Source organism: Coffea eugenioides, chromosome 5 (assembly GCF_003713205.1).
Source record: "Coffea eugenioides isolate CCC68of chromosome 5, Ceug_1.0, whole genome shotgun sequence".
Lineage (NCBI taxonomy): Eukaryota > Viridiplantae > Streptophyta > Magnoliopsida > Gentianales > Rubiaceae > Coffea > Coffea eugenioides.
In genome coordinates this window covers 11,552,308-11,569,890 of record NC_040039.1, presented here as the reverse complement: position 1 = coordinate 11,569,890, position 17,583 = coordinate 11,552,308, and the positions used below count along the sequence as shown (strand labels likewise).

Genomic DNA, 17,583 nt, shown 5'->3' with positions numbered 1-17,583 from the left:
TGATCGTCTACTAATGGAACAAAACATATATACACGATCATTTCAGTTAACAAACCGTATTTAACCTCACAACTTTCACAAAATGCAGACGATAAACATTACTCTAACATTCATATACACAGTTTTTATAAGTGTGGCTGATGCAATTATATCAACCTTTAGCACAAAATACCACTATTGACATGCATTTTCATTAACACCCACAAACTCAACCTCTACTGTGTGTTTCTTTAATTCTTTTCACATAAGCATTCGCAATGGAGTATGGGGGCCATTATCGATGTCCACACGGCCATCCAAATCACTCTGTTTTAAGACTTTAGTTCTGTTACAATGTCTTCTTCACGTCTTCACTCATTTCTGCTTAATTTCCTTTACACAATTTAATACAAATTAGAGAACCAATATTTCCTACGTACGTACACAAAGCTCAGTGCACAAATAAACTGCGATAATTTCTCGGTTTCGTTTCATCTTTGTTCGAAGACGCAGGGTCTTACACCCCGTATTTCGTATTCCTTATTCCTCTATCATTGCCTCTTACAAGAACTGTAGAAATCACCCTACTAGACGTACGGGTGTTTTACTAGTTATTTTACTCCATTTTTCAAAGTTATGGACAAAAGTACTCACCTTTGATTTCTCTGCTTCTGTTCCACGCCGCTGCATTCTGTCACCACAGCTTCGGAAGGGTCTTCCTCAGATATATCTACCGTCACCGCCTGAGCCTGAATTTATGCCAGTAGACACCACCTCTTTACCAAATTTTTGCCTTCGATTCCGATCTCACCACCTGTCTTCAAACACACGCATCACTGCGGGCCCCAACATGGCTGTGTGTTTAGTACCTAATACGCTTCCTCTTTGGTGGCCCCAGCATGGCTTTGTTTAGTACTGCTTACGCTTCATCTTTGATGTTTTATACAACAGAACCGACACCTGCGTGTTAATTTTTATGCTTTTCGATAAATAATTTTGTATTCAAGGAAATTGGGTTCTCCTGACTGTCTGATGGACGAAAGCCGTAAAGAGTTGGTCATTTATAAGACAACCGTTTTAACTAAATTTTATCCCATAACCCAACATTTGTATTTAAGGCACATTGGGTACTCTGTCACTGTAACTGTTGAAAGGCACAAAGAGCTGGTCTTTTACTCACCAACGGGTTTAATTTCATTTTATCTGATAAATCAGTCTGTCTTTATGGCACCTTGGGTATTATGTTGTTGTAATGGAAGAAAGCCAAGGGGAGCTGAAACTTTTAAACTGAGACACCCGTTTGAATATAATAATGGTCCTCAAAATGGATTTAATCTTTAGTTGTAGTGCAGGAAAGCCATAAAGAGTTGGCTCTTTATTCAAAAATGCATTTGAATATGATATTGTGCGATCGCTAACATTTGTATTCAACGAAAATGGGTACTCCGTTGTTATTATGGACGAAAGAGTTGAAAATTGGGGTTGTTTTAATAAAGTTAACGGGTTTATTTTTACTCCTTAGCCCATTATATTTATGTTAATTCCATTTCACCCCAATGCATTTCCAGCTTGTGCAGTACGCTACATTTCCAATGTCCAAACCGCGGTTATAGGTCATCACTTCCTTTTCTTGAATTATTCCCTTTCATCGTCCGTACTTGTCAGGTTGCAACGTGGAGGCTTCTTTGCCATATTATTTGCTTTCCACACTTGTCTTCGAACTTTGTGAATACACTACAAAAATTACCTTCAAATTATGACTAATGCAATGAACAAATGACTTAATTTTTTTCTATGGACAAAACTATGTAAAACCAACTAAGTTGTAAAGGTAGCAGAGTCAATGATGTAGGCACTAGATCCCAAATAACTAACATGAAGGTAAGTAATGTTTCTACAAGTTTAGAAGACAATATGAAATGGTCAAAACCTCGATGGCAGTTTCTAAAATTATCCCAATAATATAAGGAAAAGGGAATATTGACCCAAAAAAATCCTTTTGAAGTTGTGGCTTATATCACATGAAATACTTGTGTCACGGTTGCATAATATAGTTGTATCACCGTCCAATAGGCCCCGATTGTATCTCAACTTCTAGCAGAACTGGCTATGCTCTAATTTCTGCAGTTTCATGGAAAATTTGAGGTTAATTAATTACACTTTGCCCCTCTAAATTGGGTCTTAGAAACAGTTTGCCCTCCAACTACTTTAAATATGTACACTTCAGCACCTATTATGATCAATCAAAGAATAGAGATAATCTTTTGTTTAGAAATTTTTATGATAATGACATTAAAGTCCACCGACAATGGCTGTATGAACAATATGTTACCCTTTACATGAGTACATAAAGTACTTACTAGGTGGAGAAATAACATGCTGAAGTGACATGTATGCAAAGCGCCTCTCTCTCTAAATTATCAAGTTAGGTGGATGCAGCAATATATGATCAGAAGATGCTGAGAGAAAAGTCTTGAATATTCGCATATGACCAAACCACCTTAAGCTATGTTTTCTCTTTTTTCAGATACCGTTTCAATACGCAAACCTACCTTTATGATGAGAATAAATGTCAATGCATGCGACAGATTGATGCATAGATTTTAGAGTTTCATGCAGTGGTGGAGTTAGGATAACTTTCCAGTGAGGGCACAAATGATAGAAAAATATTTTAATTTTGCGAGAAGTACTTAATACAATAATAATATTTACAAATCAAATAGCATATGCATTCAATAAATATGCAAAACATGCAAGGAACCTCTTAATGCGCTATGACTGAAAAGACAAAATCTTTTAGCATAACAAATCCATTCGTTGGCTATGAATCCTTAAAATGTAGCTAGTGTTAATACTACATTCATAATAAAGGGATGTATTATGTTTGTCATGTTATGAAACAACTAAAATGTGGATGTCCCTTTATATTTCCAAGATGATTAATTCATGATTTATGCATACATTATGTATAGAAGTTACAATCCATAAATCTATTCATATAGTGGAGAAACCGTATCATAGGTTTCTTCATATTCTTGTAGTAGTGGGTGTTTAATAGAATTGATGTACCTTTAATCTTGTAGTACCTATATATAGAGGTACATTGACACCCTTTGAGAAGACCTTTTGTATTTTGTTGGAATATAAGAATATCATTCTCCATTTCTCTACTTCTTTCTCTAATATCTCAATTTATACTATAGTAGTTTATTTTGTTTTACAACACGTTATCAGCATGAGTCTCTACTTTTGAGCAAAAGGTAAAAATGGAGGCTTTACCTTGAACAAAAGTGAAACACGAGATTTTGCCAAAATTCTGCCAGCATTTCTTCAAGTAACTTCTGAGGTAAATTTCTGACCCACAAACGTATTTCAATTTCTTATGACTAATATTTGAATTATCACAAAATTCAAGTACCTACTGTTGAGCAATCATTAAACACAAATATATACTGTTTGACATTTTTGAGGTAATATTTCTCTTTTTAATTCTACTTATTTATCTTTAGAATTATTTGTTATAAATACTTATATTTTGATGTAATGAATTTTGGAGATGCTATTATAGAAAATCAATTATATTTGAGGATTTACTTGTCCTTTGAAATATTTAAAGAAAAAGATTCGATCACCTGAAGGTGGTTCTTCTTTAACAAAAAGATTTGGCCACCAGAAGATGGTCATTATTTCAAAAGCCTGGTATGATAAATTTACCTATGGCTACAAGAACATAATTCTGCAATTTTCAGAATTACTTCTCAGTTGAAATTGTGTCGAAAAATTTTACTCATAAGATATATTGAAAATGATATTCTCCACAATTGATTTCTCGAATATGCTCCTGTAGTAGCAATAGTGAGAGAAAATTTGAGAAGTATTTTGTACTTATTACATACTAATTCTAGTCCATTCCCAGAAGTGAATGCGACTAAATTTCAATTTATTAGTTATAGTTGCTGCCATGACTTTGATTTTGGTAAATATATATTTTACCATTAAAAGAGAAAAAGTTACCACTTGAAGTGGGATAATAATGATAAGGACAAGAAAATAAGGATCCTGAAGACAAATGTCCCGAAGTACATTTGACAAATAAAAATTATAATAGCATTTTCACATGGCCAATTTCTTTAAACGCCCTGAAGGTGTATGATGATTGATTTAATTTATGATAGTAATTGACTTTTCTTCCTGAAGAAGAAATGAATGTTAAATATTTGGGATCAAAGGATTATGGTGATGATATTTGTCTCATAAGAATTATGGTGACAATGATATGTGTCTCATTAATAAATGCTACTATATACACTATTTTCCAACAAAAGAGACAAACACAATCAGTGGTAGTGCTTAAGTGATTGAAAACTCCAGAAAAGTCACTGATATATTTCTCCCTGTAAGAGAAAAGTTTATGATAAATAAAGCACTACTTTTTACCATGTCTCGAAAAATTTATTGAATTTGAATATTCGTCGAAATGGATATCAAATTGAGACACTAAATGAGACAATAATAGAGATCATGTTTAGAAATCAAATGAGATCAAGGTTAATTATATCATAATAACCATTCGAGAGAGAAATGGCTATCGATATAGTTGTTTTCATTCTCATTTGATTTATAATTATTACCTGCAGTAAACCAGAAGTTTACTGATCCCAATGGATATATGATTTAACGAAAGTGAGAATATTTGAGAGCCAACAAGTATTTATATATACCCCATTTAAATTATATATGGCTCTAAAAGAAATTTAAAATTTATGTCGGGTATGAATCACCTTTTACGATTAAATATCATAAAATATTGATGAGTGATCTATTGAATGATTTATTTATTCTGATGAGCTACGATTCCCGATATTAGGGGGAGGAAAAAATCAACCTAAAGGAAATCACTTGAAAATTTGAATTTCCTCGATCCTCATAAAAATAATGTGAACTAGAAGTTCAAGAAATTCTTCTTGTAAAAAGTTATATTTATCGACTCCAAAAGAGTCATTAAATCAACTATTCCTGCAGGAAATACTCTGGTTAAAATTGATGTCCCTAAAGGACATGCACAAGTGCTACAAATAAATTTAAGGCTGGCCTACCTAAATAAGGTATAAATTGATTTTGAATAACTCCGGAGATTAAATAAATGTCATGACAAAATTCAACCTCTTGAAGAGGTCGCTCCTGAAGAAAATGAAATCATAGAAAATTTAATTAGAACCTAATGAAATGTAGCACTTGATATTATAGAAGTTGATGAGGATCATAAATATAGATCGGTTGATGAATGTCGGTATAGAAATGATTGGTTAAAGTGGAAAGATGCGATCCAATCTGAATTGGACTCACTGGCTAAAAGAAAAATTTTTGGGCCTGTAGTCCAAACACTTGAAAGTGTAATGCCAGTAGGTTATATGGGTATTTGTGAGAAAAAGAAATGAGAAAAATGAAATTATGAGGTATAAAGTAAGACTTGTAGCCCAAGAATTTTCACAAAGGCCTGAATTTGATTATGATGAAACGTATTCACCCTTAGTGGATGCTATCACATTTAGATATCTTGTGAGTTTTGCAGTACGTGAAAAATTAGATATACATCTAATGGACGTCATTACTGCATATTTATATGAAAATCTTGAAAATGATATTTATATGAGAATCCCTCAAGGATTCAACATGCCTGAAGTATGCAAATCAAATCCTAAAGATATTTATTCTATTAAATTACAAAGGTCTTTGTATGGCCTCAAACAATTTGGATGTATGTGGTATAACCGCCTCAATGAATGTCTAACTAAAGAAGGTTATACAAATGATCCAATATGTCAATGTGTTTTTATCAAGAAAAATGGATCAAATTTTGTGATCATTGCTATATATATTGATGATCTAAATTTGATTGGAACTCCTGAAGAGATTCAAAATAATGTTGAATATTTGAAGAAGAATTTTGAGATCAAGAATTTTGGAAAAACAAAATTCTACCTTGATTTACAAATTGAGCATTTGAAAAGTGAAATTTTTATCCACCAAACTGCATATACCCGAAAGGTATTAAAGCGGTTTTATATGGATAAGGCACATATATTAAGTACTCCAATGGTCGTCAGATCATTAGATCCTAATAAGGATCTTTTTAGATCGCGAGAGGAAAATGAAGAGATACTTAGTCTTGAAGTACCATATCTCAGTACAATTGGCGAAGAATATTGGAATGCAACGATTAAAAGATCTCAAATAATGTTTGCATCAGGGGGAGAAATTAATACACAAGAATAGTGTACTCTTTTTCCTTCACTAGGGTTTTTGTCCCGATGGATTTTTCCCTGGTAAGGTTTTAACGAGGCATATTCTTTGTGTAATGGACATCCAAGGGGGAGTGTTATGAAACAACTAAAATGTGGATGTCCTTTTATATTCCCAAGAGGATTAATTCATGATTTATGCATACATTATGTATAGAAGTTATAATCCATAAATCTATTCATGTAGTGGAGAAACCGTTTCATAGGTTTCTTCATATTCTTGTAGTAGTGGGTGTTTAATATAATTGATGTACCTTTAATCTTGTAGTACCTATATATAGAGGTACATTGACACCCTTTGAGAAGACCTTTTGTATTTTGTTGGAATATAAGAATATCATTCTCCATTTCTCTACTTCTTTCTCTAATATCTCCATTTATACTATAGTAGTTTATTTTGTTTTACAACATGTTATTATTATTTTTAAAATTTTTTCTTGTAAATGATGAGATTTAAGAAATCAGAAGGGATTAGAGGGATTAGAAGCCAGAGCCTCCTCCAAGTTCTAGGGGTATTTTATTTGTTATTTATTTTTTCACTGTCTATAACTATAGAATTACTTGCAAATATACGAGTTGATTTTTACAATTACTAGGAATAAAAACAAAATTTTTCTTACACTTAATACCTTAAATGAACAAGTTCATTTGGTCAAAGGGGGCTCGGTTGCATATGAGTGGGGTTAAAAAACATTCTTTGAACCTTTTCATATACAAAACTAACTTGTTGCTTTGGCCAATAGGGACACATGGTATTCGTATGTACGCCCTAAGGATTAGGATTTTTTTTATACAATTTAATTATTTATATTTATTGAATGACATTTGTCTTATTAATTATCTCGATATTTCAATTAGTATAAACGATACATACATTAATGTAATAATAAAGTATCATAATTATGACAAATATTAACTGGGATTTATTTTAAATATTTATATTTATAGTATTAATAAATGAGAAACTATTAATACAAATAGATTTTTTTTTATCTGCCAATCATATTTGGCGTGTGGATTTCGATGACTATTTTATTAATAATGAAATTAGGAAAAAGTACAACGAAGGAGGGCGACATAAAGCTTTTACCTCCTGACATAGAATCTAAAAAATTACATATACCTATCTTATCTAAACAAAATAAATCCTTAGCTAATGAAGAAAAATCAGAACTCAATTTGTAAACGTCAAATCGCCCATGTTGAATCCAAGAAGCTACCAAAGCTTCTGCAACATCATTTGCCTCACGGAAACAGTGGAACACTACGGATCCCTCTTAACTGTTGCCCGAATGTCTGCCAGAATCTGAAACCTTCCTTCCAATACCCCAACTAGAACCAGGGAGTCTAGTTCCAAACACACCTGTGATTTTCCATATTTCTAGCAAAGCTGAAGACCAACTAAAAGTCTAAAAGAGCACGCGCCTCCGCTTGTAAAGAATTTGTCTTGCCAAAGAAATCTGAAAATGCACCGAATTCAATCCTTACAGTTCCTCCTCCACTACCATGGTTCGCTATCACGGGTCACGGTCGCATCGCGGTCTCGATTATTCCACATCCGTTGTGGCATATCGGTTGAATATCGCGTGATACACACATTATAGCACGTGAAAGTTTCCAAAAATTTTTAAAAATTACTAAAATTAGAAAATACCAAAAAAGGCATAATTTAAAAAATATCTGAGTCGACTAGAATATATCGACCGGTATCATGCATCACAAATTCGAATCGGCCAATAATGACCGAGTCAGAGCGAGTCATCGTGGATATAGTAATATCCATAATTCGGGGATCAGTATCGTATTTGTCCCCTCCGTTCCAGTTACGACTAGGCCGATACATATCGGTATCGGCCGATATTGCGAACCATGTCAACTAGTAACACCTTCTTGCAACACAGCCGAACCATCTGTATTCAGTTTAGCAAACTCAGGAGACGGAAATTGCCACTTAACCATTTTAGAGAGCACCCGTGGCCGATGATATGTCAATGCAGTAATGACATCTCTCCAATTAGCATGCCAATTGTCGCGCCCCACTTTTTGATATGTGTGAAAGTAGTGTACGTGATCGTGTGTGAAAATGAAAATAAAAGGCCGTGGGACTTGATAATGCGATGATTTGGCCAAACAAAGTTCAAAAAGGGGTTTTAATGGAAAATGGAGTCGCCACTTGGTATAGAGTTAGGGTGTACCAAGTCACCCAAAAAGTGATTTTTGGAAAGAAAAGTAAACAAACCCTTTTTAAAGAACTTTTAGGTCTACGTAACCAAAGAAAGGGATCGGGGGTCACATTTGATAAGGGAGAAGGCAAAGGCAAAGCCTAAGGCACTCCCTTACCCTAGCAAAAGCTAGTTGCGTGACTTAGCCCTTCTTTTCCTAATTTCTTCTACCCAAAGTATGTTTCGCATGTTGGATATGACTAATGGATGCTAAAAAAAAATACAATCCTAAATCTAAAATGTCTCTTATAAAGCTTTTTGGTCCCAACCACATGAGTTGTGGTGGCCAATAAGGAAAGTCCTCATAGAGGTCGCGAATGATGCAAATGAAGACCCAAATATGAGTGCAAGTGTGAAAATGTAAGAAAACGTGCATGTGTGCGAATGTAAGACAAGTGCATGTGTGCAAATTGAGCAAATAAAGGTGTTTGTGTGCTAGTGGATGATAGTAGATACATATAAGTGCAATCGGGTACAATTCGTGAGGCAGAAAATAAATAAGTGATAGGAAAAAAGTGAGTGAACATGGCATGTGGAGTGAGAAAAATATAAGTTGTGAGAAAATGTGGATAAAAGAGTGGGGAAGTGATATGATAAAAATGAGAGTGCATGAACCTAGAGAAATGCATCAAATCGGGTACGGGAATGACTCCTAATTTCACGACTTCGATTTTTCCTTTGATTAGAAGGAAGAACTAGCGTGCTAAAGCTATTTTGTAGCCACACTCGCTCGTTTCCCTTATCGAAAGGGGACTCTCAAGCAAATGTACTCTATAACTAGCATGAAGATGCAAAAACCTAAAATGAGGGGGAAAGGGTTGGAGGGGCATGCCAAATGCTAAGAAAAAAATGCATGAAATGTAGTGAAACATGCAAGTATGCATTAAGAGGGGACGGTCTATTGGGTCTAGCATTGGACTAGCCCTTCCTATGAATTCCTACTAGCGTTGGACTAGTGGAATACGGAACGATGAGCCACAACTAGCGTTGGACTAGTGTGGGGACGTGCATTCATCCATTCAGTTCATTTATGACTATAGAAAGCAAGTAGGCACGCCAATCACCTATAAACACGTAGCACATAACACTTAGCATGCTCGACTAGATGCAAGGGCCTAATAAAGCAAATTAACACATAGCAACAAAAGCAAGCAATCAAGCTAATGAGCCTATTACATTTGCTAACTAAAACAACAGGGGAAATGGAAAAATGGACAAAATTGCTCTCCAAGCCCTATCTATTACAAGCCAAGAGGTGTACACATATCCCATAAATAAATAAAAGAATGACTTAATAATAATAATAAAAAAAGGCAAAAGTAGTTGAAATAATGAAAGGGATTAAGGAAAAGCAAGGAAAGCAAAGTAGACATGCAATTCTCACTTAGCACGTTGGATCACATAGGGTCAAATAAAGTGCAAATAAAGGGTTAGCGTGTACCTCCCTTGAAATGATGTCCCTAATGAGGCGAAATTACTAATTTACCCTCCAAAAGAATAAAAAGGTCAAGGTACCACTTTAATTAGGGAATAAAAATTAAATATGAAAAATGAAAGTTAAACACTAAGTGGAGTCAACTAAAGTATTTACATAGACAAGCCAACCATATACAAGAAACTAAAGCAACAGGGACTTAATTAAAATAATTAGAATAATTGATGAAAGGGTCTAAAATAAAATACTAAAATTAATGGCTTTAAGATGAGACCTATTAAAATCAAATGCTATAACTTCATCAAAGATGAATGGAAATCTATTTGTTCAAGTTAAACATCAAAATTATCCAAAATGTGATTAGAACACAAATCCAAGCTAAAAATCTATCAAAACTTATTGAACCTCAAAATGCATCCTAAAACTCACTAAACGTCTTACCCAAAATCATATCAAAGTATACCAAGAGCAATTAAGATTCTAGAATGACAAAATTGATTAAATTATTCAACTAATTGGGCCATAGTGGCACTAAACCCAAATTAAGGGGCTAAAGTGCAAAATTTGGAGAACATTTTCATGCATGTTCATGCAAGCTACGTGGGAAATTTGTTTCTGCAACCATTCGCATGCAATTCTGCAACTTCAGTTCTTAGTCGCAGGTTTCAGCCTCAGAAACCATTTTGAACAAGATCCTTTTCGGCCAAACATCAAAGTCAAAAATTTAAGACTAAGCTCATTGGAAATTAACATCTAAACATGCAAAAGGAAGCTAAGGATAGGATCACGAAGCTCTGGTAGCTTTCTCCTTTCTGGTTTCCTTTCACTGCAACTTACAACATTCATGAGTCAAGCACATCACTAACAAACATCAAGTTTTGATCAACAAAAGTAAACACAAGACACCCCTCATCTCAGATATGATGAGAGGAAGAGTGCGAGCTAACACCCAGCAAAAGAAAGGAAAAGGGATCGCGGGAGAGCAAAAGGAGCTCGGTCATGCGACTTTCTGCAAAAAATCTGGGTTAATGCAACTTTCCTAATGGTTGGGACTTCAGCAAAACAACTCTGATTACTCGCCTAAAGGTGTTTGCACCACAACAAAACACCACAGCAACGAAAGGAAGGAATCTGATGACAGCATGCATGCCAACTACATAAAAAAACTGTTCTGCAATTTTCTAGCCTCAGCTTTTCTTTCCAGTTTATCATGCAAACATGTTCGCCAAATGTTAAGATTTTACTACCAATCATTGACCAAACATGCAAGTTCATTGCAGGGTTGAAACAGAGAAAATGAAGCTGACCAGCAAAGATGAAAGTAAACAGCAAAACGGTAATAGAAGGAAAGAGAAGAAGTGCCGCAAGTTTCTGCAATTTTTCCCAGCCGAGGCTTTTTTTTTTTTTACTTCATCATGCAAACCAGATTTTTCATTCAAATACACAGCTTTGATTAGATATTTTTCAACCCAACATCAACTAAGCAACAAGCTACTTAACTTTAAACTCCAAACAAGCAAGAACAATAAAGGAACTGATGCATTACAGACATTCTGGACAAGACATTCATGTAAAATGGTTCAGCTATCTGAAATTCATTTTCCAGCAAGCATTTGATCCTAATCCAAATATTTCAGCCCCCAAACATGCAACTGAACTCTACTTCAAAACATGACTCTACCTCATGGCATACGTGCACACGGTATTCCAATCACATGGCAAACAAATCACACACTTCAACAATGCAAAAACTTCAGCCAACCGAAAGTGCAAGCCTGCTGCATTTTCATTTCCAAACTCAGATTTTGGACCCAAACACAGCTTCGCTCAAAAAATTTCACCAAAAATCATAATCTGAAACTAAACAACAAGCCTACCATCTAATCCTCTCGCTTTGCCACATAAATCCTTAGATTCTAGCACAACAGTAAGATAACAAAGGCATGCAGACCTGGACAGTTCGTTCAACTATCTAACACTTTCTACAAAAAAAAGAAAACCAGCATAAGGAAAGCTTACAAATTTTAACTCTTTCAAAGATTTCTGCCAAATCTAGATTACTCTATAGAAACTCAACAGTAACACCCGCACATGCTCTGTATCATGCCAAGGAAAATTGCCATTAAAGTCCCAAAATTTCTCTAGCAAGCTTTCGAACAATCATCAAAACTCCACAGAACACAAAAACAACAAAACTTACGGGAGCCCATGAACAAACAAGAAAGAAGAAAGGAAAAAGGATCGAACACAACAAAACGCAGCGGGCAAGACTCAACACTCATCCCCCAAGAACTCCAACACTCGACCATTTAGTCAAATAAGGGTATGAAATGAGAGGAACCCATAAAATGAAAGTGACAGACAAGAGCCAACAGCGCATAAGAACCAGTGAATGGCTCGCTGTCTTTTTCACGAGAAAACCACAAATTCGAAGAACAGATTTGAGCAAGACTCCATTTTTCTGGAAAAACTTTGACTGGACACTTCTAATCTAAACAGATGCAGTGGTATGGGCAAAGGTCTGAACCAACAACGCATGGAAAAGAAAGAAAAGAAAAACGGGAAATCAAAAACAGAAACCAAATACTGAAGCATATAATTCCGGGTATGTGCAAACAGAGAAAGATGAAGAGAAAAAGATTACCTGAAAATCTTAACGTGAGGAAAACGGAGACCCACGAGCTTGGAAGATGATCGCTTCTCACAGAAATCGAAAGGGACCTGCTACCAGCCCAGATGAATGCAACGCAAAATCTGGAGTTCTTCTGGTTTCTTGCTTTTTTTTCCGTCAAAACTTCTCTAAAACCTTCTCGCCGTTCCTCTCCTATCTTTCCTCTATCCCCCCCGTCGCTTTTCTAGTTCTCTCTCTGTTTCCCTGACTTCAGCCTCAACACACTCTTTTCTCCAGAGTTTTCATCTGCCGTCAACTCCAAAACCCCCTCACAGCTTTTCTCCATTTTCTGGTTTTTTCCCTCGTCCAGAGCTCCCTTTGTGTTTTCCTACCGCCGCCCACTCAAAAGCCTCCCCTTTCTCTGCTGTTTTCTTTTCCTTTTATATGAACCCCCCAATCCCTAAACCCTCACCTCAAAGGTGAGGATAAGGGATTGGTTTCTTCCAAGAATTCCAGCCCTCCGATGGGCATGCGCGGCTGTCCTTGCAAGCTGCGAAAATACGCAGCTTGCATGCCGCGGGTCTTTTTTTTTATTTTATAATAATTTAACAAAATATAGATAACTAATCAATAAAAATAACTAATGAAGAAAAGATTGAATACAATGAGCCGAATTAGGCAAAGAAAAAAGACAAAAAGACAAAAATGAAATGCTAATTTTCCTTTTTTTTTTCTTTCTTTTTAAAGTAATTTAACAAAATGATAATGAAATTAAGTAAAAAAAAACCAACAATTTAACTAACATCGGATAAAAATAAATAAACTAGAAATAATAAACAGCAAAGTTGCAATTTTTCCATTTTTCTTTTCTTTTCTTCATTTTTTCATTTTCCATTTTCCGTCATTTTCTCTCTTTTTTTTTTCTTTTTCAAGTGGACCAATCAACAAATCAAGTAAACACGACTAAAATAAACAAATACTAAAACAAAATTGCTAATCTTAATAATAAAAATCTTTTTGATTGATGATTTTCTTTTCCGATTAAAGAAATGAAACTTATCCTTTTTTTTTCATGAAACTTTCTCCTTTTTGACAAATTTTAGGCTAAAGTCTTACAATATTAATAATAAAAAACAAAACAGTTAAAAGGACCAAACTAATGCGAAAAGTAAAAAAACAAATGCTAAAAGTTTGAAAACTAAAAATCGTGACATTGAAAATTTGGTGTCTACACCAATGACACGTTTTAATGGAAACACCACATCTTGAACCACCAAATGAAAAATCTGCACGACAACAATCCTCCTACTAAAACCGTACCACCTTCTCAAGCATGGCAGGTATCTTGATTGGCTCCATCTATAAGAGTAAACTGTGCTTTAATTGCAATCAAAAAGTGAAAGGCAGTATGCAGTAAGTACCAATTATTGCAAGTAGAACAGCCCGCACCACAACTAGGTGTGAGTAAATGCTGCAAAAGACATACTCTGCTCTCAATGCCGCAGTAAAATTGTCACAATTTGGTCCCATCATTTTTGGTTTAGCACTATAATACTCCCTAAACTTTTACCAACTCCGAAGTTTAATTAATAAGTTTAGCTATTCACTATTACTATTAACTGAATTGTAAGTCTACATTGCCCTTGCTAGTCCATTTCACAGTCACGGATTGTATTTGACCTACAAAGTACCACGTAGAAGATTAGAATAGCAAAAGAAAGTGTGAAAGGGAAAACAGAAGAAAGCCTAACAAGCAAAAACAGAAAAAAGCACTGATTTTCAGAGTAAAATTGGTTATAGCAGAGTTAATGGATATTAGGAATGGTTGATCTTCAGCTATGGACTGACAAACAATTATGGAATACTATCTATTACATCTTCAAGAAACAACTTCAAGGAAGCATAGGATGATCCTCTTCCATTTAGAGTCAACCTGCTCTTTTCTTTGATTTCCTTTACCTTGTCTCTGATTTCCTTCTCAGGATCCATCAGATGTTTAATCCCTCTTTCAATCACATCTGCACTCAAAATCTCACTACTCACACCCAGTACGAAATCCCTTTTGAAATCTATTTTGATCTCCACTGCCGTTGCCAAGTCCTTCACCATTAAGAACGCATTCATCTGCTGCTCAGCATAAAGTGGCCATGTTGCCACTGGCACACCGCACCAAACACTTTCCAATATTGAGTTCCAGCCACAATGAGAAACAAAGCCTCCCACAGCAGGATGCGATAGAACTGCTGCCTGTGGTGCCCATTCAATAACTTTTCCAACCACAGCAGTTCGCTGCAAGAACCCTTCTGGCAAGACTTCATCCAGGTTCTCATACTTGGAAACTCAAAATTTTCTTTAGGTGAAGGCTTTCTCAATGACCAGAGGAATCGATATCCACTGCGCTCGAGTGCATAGGCAATTTCCTTCACTTGGTCACCATCAAAACTACCTCCACTACCAAAGCAAAGGAACACAACAGAACATTCTGGCTGAAGATCGAGCCATTTCATAATCATCTCAGTTTCTTGATTTTGACTATTGCTTCCCTTCAGATTCAATATAGGCCCTACTGCATATACTGGTGGGATGGTTTTATCATTGCTCAAGGCCTGAATCGCATGGGATTCTAGCTCAAGGAAAGTGTTAACTATGATTCCCTTGGTCTCCTTGAATCTTCTGACCTGATCGAGGAGCATGTCGCCACCTCCATCCTTGTCAAAAAATGCAGGTGACAAAAGTTTAGCTGGAACAGGATTGATGTAAGTAGGCAAAGCTAATTCATCATCTGAATTCTCGTAATGGCTCACATCTTCATTGAGATCATCTCTCAGACTTTGCAACTGGAATAAAAGGCCAAGCGGTGCAGCACCGCCTGGGCAAAATATATAGGAAGGAACCCCAAATTCATTGGCTACATCAATAAAAGAGGTGCAAAACATGTCTATGACGATCCCACCAAGATGCGACGAAACACAATTGGATATTTCAGCAAGAACCTCCCTCACACAACCTTTATAGTTGTCGCTATATCGAAACAGAATCGAAAGAGAAGATGACAATTGAGAAGAAGGCTCTTCTTTCATGAGGTCAAGGTACCTTATGTGCAAATTCGGAGTTTCTAACAACGAATTTGCGTAGCTACTGACTTTTGGATCAAAGGGCAGCTTCATAATCACGACGGTGATCGATAATCGTTCATCACATTCAATGAGAAGCTTTGCTCGTTCAACACATGATACCAAGTGGGCAATATCCGGCATAGTAACGAAAACCAGCTCTGCTTTTTTCATTTCTTTCACTTTCTTTGTTGACTTTGGCCAGTTGATTGAAGATGGGAATCCAACCTTCATCTTTCTGGTTTCTACCTAGCTTGCAGCGCACGCCACGTGTATCTTATCTGTTTACATTAAAAGCAGATGTGACGCCTTTCACACTAGTGAATCGAGTAGAAATCAAAACTACAAATGTTTCCAGGATTTTTACCTGATAAATGTAAATGTACTATCAATAAATTTCTTTGTAATGTTGAACTGTGAAATTTTATTATCATTAATCAAGCTAATCATTAAACTCAATATAAAGTAGTTTCTTTCTCGTTTTGACATTTAATTATCAACTTTATGCATTTCAACTCATTAAATAGGCATGTTGTCCCCCTACTTGATGTTTTAGAACAAGAGTACTCTTACTTTATAATGAGTTCAAGGATAAAATACGATGCGAAGTAACATTGTGAGAGTTTTATATCTGTTTATAACTTTTCAAAGTTACAATGTCCTTCATGTTACTACAATCCTATTCTGGGATAGCAATGGGATGGGTTTGGAATGGGAGAAGTGCCATCCACTAATCCGCTCTCCAAAAAGTCCCAGCCCCCTCCCCATCCCCAGTATCTCTGGCCCCCTGCACCCTACTACCTCTGGGGTACCCCCTTCCTACGCCTCAAGCATTTTTATATTTTTTGCTTGATTTTAATTTTTTATATATGTAATACACTAATAATGAACTTGCTAATAATTGTTTTACATTTATCCAATGTGAAACAAAGTTTAAAAATTATTTTGATCTCGTGAATCTATTTATGTATATCTGATTTTATATAAAATCACTAAATTATCGTACTTTCTTTTTATAGATCTAAAAACAACATCAAAATAGAAAACATAAACCAACGTAACAAAATTATTGGTTAATCACAATAAATTAACAATAAATATTAAATTAATTTATTACAAGAAAACATCCTGTTATTAATATTAATATTACATACATAGAGTTTTATTATATTGTATATTTTTACGTTCTACATATATAAATATATAATATTAAATTATTAGCGGCAAACGGGATAGGGGTATTTTTCCCTCCCTCCCACCCCATTTAAAGTGGTAGGAAAAAGATCTCCCTCGACCTTGTTGATCATGAATATCCGCCTTGTTGTTATCTTGAATCCTATTCTTAAACTTATAAAATCACAATTAACAATTGCCGAGAACCACTAGTGATGCAATGGATCAGTAGTTGTTAGTATCAATTATTGGAGACTAGTTATAGGTTAAAGAGGGATAATGTAATTATTCTCTTCATAGTAGTTAAAATTGATTTAGAGAAAGCTTATGATCGTCTAAGTTGGCATTTTTTGAAGGAAACCTTGGAGATGGTGAACTTCCCTACGGGCCTTGTTTCTCTAATCATGAGTTGTGTGCAGGCATCAAGCATGGAAGTTTTATGGAATAGAGAACGAATTGCGCCTTTCACACCAACAAGAGGGCTCCGTCAAGGGGACCCCCTCTCACCATATATGTTTGTCCTCTGCATGGAACGGTTGGGGCACCTGATCAGTAGTGAGGTTATGCGGGGGCTTTGGAAACCTATCAAGACGTCCAGAAGAGGTCCAGCAATATTCCATCTCTTTTTTGCGGATGATCTGATACTTTTCACTGAAGCAAGCTTACAGCAAGCTAGAGTGTTACGAGGGGTATTGGAAAGATTTTGTGCCTCGTCAGGACAAAAGGTAAGCATTGAAAAATCACGAAT

General features: G+C 35.5%; 1 pseudogene; it reads right to left on the bottom strand.

Annotated features, from left to right (window-relative positions):
• Positions 1–14,403: 14,403 nt before the first annotated feature.
• Positions 14,404–15,918, bottom strand: LOC113770929 (annotated as a pseudogene).
• Positions 15,919–17,583: the final 1,665 nt, after the last annotated feature.